Source organism: Triticum urartu, chromosome 2A (assembly GCF_056163025.1).
Source record: "Triticum urartu cultivar PI428250 chromosome 2A, HENAU_Tu73, whole genome shotgun sequence".
Lineage (NCBI taxonomy): Eukaryota > Viridiplantae > Streptophyta > Magnoliopsida > Poales > Poaceae > Triticum > Triticum urartu.
The window spans coordinates 45,935,510-45,939,888 of NC_141874.1; the positions used below are offsets into that span (position 1 = coordinate 45,935,510).

General features: G+C 41.9%; 1 pseudogene; it reads right to left on the minus strand.

The window, feature by feature from the left end:
• LOC147983520 (18S ribosomal RNA) lies at positions 1 to 3,566 on the minus strand (annotated as a pseudogene).
• Between the last annotated feature and the right edge of the window lie 813 nt (positions 3,567 to 4,379).

Genomic DNA, 4,379 nt, shown 5'->3' on the forward strand with positions numbered 1-4,379 from the left:
AAAAGTTTTGCAGTGTTAAATAAGGAATTGTTTCAAGTGATAAGGTTCAATGGACTTCTCTCGACGTCAGGCGTGGCGAACCGTCCCAGTCGCCGCGATCCAAACACTTCACCGGACCATTCAATCGGTAGGAGCGACGAGCGGTGTGTACAAAGGGCAGGGACGTAGTCAACGCGAGCTGATGACTCACGCTTACTAGGCATTCCTCGTTGAAGACCAACAATTGCAATGATCTATCCCCATCTTTATCTTTACCTAATAATAAAGCATCTACTGCTTCTTCCTCCCTAATTTTCGTTCGTTTTCGTACGTCAAAGGTATTTTTTTGTCCGTCCTCTAAGTTCCATATGTCATTCAACCAAATCTGATCATATCTGATCGAAAGAAGCTACCTGACCACAGGTAGCGACGCCGAATTACTCCATACAGAAAATAGCAGCTGGTGTGGCGAATCGAACTTGCAAGCTACCGTCTGAAATCTAATATTATGACCAACTAAGCTAGCTTGTGTTGCGTGAATAAAAAAGGTTGATTCGCCTGTAAAATAGTCCAACATCGTTTCCTTACATCCAATCATGCTAATTTATATACGTCTTTGATATTTCTGAGTAACAAGGAGCCATCTCGAAAATCATTAAGGAAGGAAATAAGCCAACCGTTGTAAGGACGGAAAGAGGGATCGAATAGAAGAATAAAGAAAGAAAGATGGCTTGAATAGAAGAATAAAGAAGGAAAAAGGAAATAAATAGGGGGAAAGAATAAAGAAGGAAAACAGAAGGAAATAAAGAGGGAGTAGAAGGAAAGAATAAAGAAGAAAAGAGGGATTTCAGTCTGTGATAGAGAACAATAATAATAAAGAAGGAAAGAGGAGAATTTAACGTGAGACGCGCCATGACGCTCAAGTTTCTCTTGCTAGAACGAAGTAGTGTGAACAGAAACAAACGTAGACAATGAATTGGATCTTTTTTATCATGTTTTATTTCTATTATTATTCTGTCAAGTTTAAAGTGGAGAAAAGAAAGGAGACGTGAAATCTTTTTTTAACCGAGAGCCCTAAACATGTAGGAGTACGTGTCAAAGAGGATGCATCTTCTTTGGTCAAGTTTTTCTTCTTTTCATCAAATTACAAAATTGGTTACAGAAGTGTAAAAAAAATTTGTCGCTCGCAAACATTAAAACTTAATGCATGGTTGGTTAAAGTAAATAATTAACACATGTAGTTTGATTAAAATGATCAAAAAAATGTACAGTGGATTAAAATAAATAACATGGTTATTTTCACAAAAATAATGAGTTAAAATGTAAGTACGCACAATTTTCCTAGATCAACAATTGGTACATGATGATTCGTCTTTCCTATGCCCTATGTTTGAGCATGACTACAGCTAGCTTGAGAAGAAAAGTTAGTGCACGTCTCCAAACTCTATCGTATGGCAATTGCTTAACTTTACTTTGTTTCAGTTCACAAATATTAATGAGGAAAAATAGCATGCTATTTTTTATAAGCACAAACACAATTAGTGCATGTTATGGTTTACAGATGTGCAAATAAATCTGGTCACTCACAAACGTTAAAACTTAATGCATGGTTGGTTAAACTAAATAATGAACGCATGCAGTTTGATTGATAAAAGTTCAAAAAATGTATAGTGGATTAAAATAAATAACATGATTTTTTCCAAATAAATAGCAAAAATATGAGTAAAAACATTAATTTAATTCAAGTATAGAATAGAGAAATCCAATTGGTTGCTCATGTAATGGTTTGATTCTTTATTGCGGAAAATCATTAATTTTCTTCATAATCTTAAAGTGATTTTGGTAGCTAGCCAAAACATTTAGTTACTCTCTCCGTTCTGAATTACTTGTCGCAGGTATGGATGTATTTAGATGTATTTTAGTTCTAAATACATCCATTTCTGCGACGAGTAATTTGGAACGGAGGGAGTACAATAAAAGGTTGCAAAATTTGATTGTTTGTACTATTAATAACCTATGTGCTATTTATTATTCATGATAGGAAGTTATGTTAAACATGCTCAACTCATTTCTAGCAGCGTTCACTTTGCTTTGTAGCAAAGTACGACAATAGTCTCGGGCACTAGGACCACTATCAGTGACGGCGGGAAGGAGGATAGGCGGTGACATGGGATGGCATCATGTTGAAAAAAAGGATGTGGACCTGTGGAGATATTGGGACTATGCTTATTAAGATAGGGGCATGTTTTTTTCTCCCGTTGCAACGCACGAACATTTTTGCTAGTCACAATAAAATTTCCCAAGATTACCCGGTCACCCATCCTAAAATTACTCTAAGCCAAGCACGCTTAACTTTGGAGTTATGTCCAAATGGGCTTCCCGAAAAGAAGAACATTCCTTATTGATATGAGTAGTCTATTATTTCTAATAAGCCAGGTTATCACACAATCCTTGCTATGTCTGGACCTGGTAAGTTTCCCCGTGTTGAGTCAAATTAAGCCGCAGGCTCCACGCTTGGTGGTGCCCTTCCGTCAATTCCTTTAAGTTTCAGCCTTGCGACCATACTCCCCATGGAACCCAAAGACTTTGATTTCTCATAAGGTGCCGGCAGAGTCCTATATGCAACATCTGCCGATCCTTGGCAAATGCTTTCACAGCTATTCTTCTTTCATAAATCCAAGAATTTCACCTCTGACTATGAAATACGAATACCCCCGACTGCCCTATTAATCATTACTCCGACCTCGAAGGCCAACACAATATGACCAGAATCCTATGATGTTATCCCGTCCTATTGTATATCCAGAGCGATGGCTTTCTTTGAGCACTCTAATTTCTTCAAAGTAACGATGCCGGAGGTACAACCCGGCCAATTAAGGTTAGGAGCGCATCGCCGACTGAAGGGTCGAGTAGGTCGGTGCTCTTCGTGACGCGGACCGGTCGACCCGGCCCAAAGTCCAACTACGAGCTTTTTAACTACAACAACTTAAATATACGCTATTGGAGCTGGAATTACCGAGGCTGCTGGCACCAGACTTGCCCTCCAATGGATCCTCGTTAAAGGATTTAGATTGTACTCATTCCAATTACCAGACACTAATGCGCTTCGTATTGTTATTTATTGTCACTACCTCCCCGTGTCAGGATTGGGTAATTTGCGCGCCTGCTGCTTTCCTTGGATGTGGCAGCCGTTTCTTAGGCTCCCTCTCTGGAATCAAACCCTAATTCTCCGTCACCCATCACCACCATGGCAAGCCCCTATCCTACAATGGAAAGTTGATAGGGCGGAAATTTGAATGATGCGTCACTAGCACGAGGGTCGTGCGATCTGTCGAGTTATCATGAATCATCGGATCAGCGGGCAGATCCCATGACAGCCTTTTATCTAATAGATGCACCCCTCCCAGAAGTCGGGGTTTGTTGCACGTATTATCTCTAGGGTTATCCGAGTAGCACGTACCATCAAACAAACTATAATTATTTAATGAGTCATTTGCAGTTTCACAGTTCAAATTGGTCCATACTTGCACATGCATGGCTTAATCTTTGAGACAAGCATATGACTACTGGCAAGGATCAACCAGGTAGCACGTCCTCTTTGACGTCCGACGTCGGTAGTTGTCCGCCCATCCACTTGCGTGGCAAGGCAGAGGCAACATCCGGTCCGGTTGTCGTAATTAAGTGGGCTAAGCTCATCCTGCTAGTATGAGGATCGGCACAGAATGATGCGTATCCTACCACTAAGTGTGGAGAGGTAGAGGCAACACCTGTTCCAGTTGTTCTCAAGTTCGGAGAGCTTCTTAGGGTCGGGTCAAAGCAATCAAATGGGCCAAGACACTTTATCGTTAGCAGCATCCGAGACCAATGGCGGGAGCAAGGTTGCATTGACAGCATGGACAGAGTAAACATGCTCAACACCACACTGCAACGCCGCAAGAGCCATTTGGCCGCAGCAGCACACCCAAAGGCGGCCACCGCGAGGCAACCATGTAAAACATAGCACTAATTCCCGTAGTTCGGGTACCAGCACGCAACCACTTGGAAAAGGAAATGGTAACATAAGCCACAAGAGTGACGGGACACGGCATCAGTAGTCGGCCGCACGAAGACGGCGGATCTACTAACAAACACTGGTCCAAAACTACTCATGCGCTCGCGTAGCCACATCGGTCAAGCCTACCAAGCCTCCCCGATGCAAAGCATAGGGGAATCACTTGCACGTAGGCGTCCAAAGTGTCCACAGTGCGCAGGTGCTGCAAAGACAACGTGACCATTAGAGGGGCAACAATTTTCCGAAGGCAACAAACACACCACCCGAATGCACCTCGAGCAGCGAGGAAGCAATTGCCCGTACAGAATCATGGACGTCACACAATAATCACCTTTTTAGGTATCATACC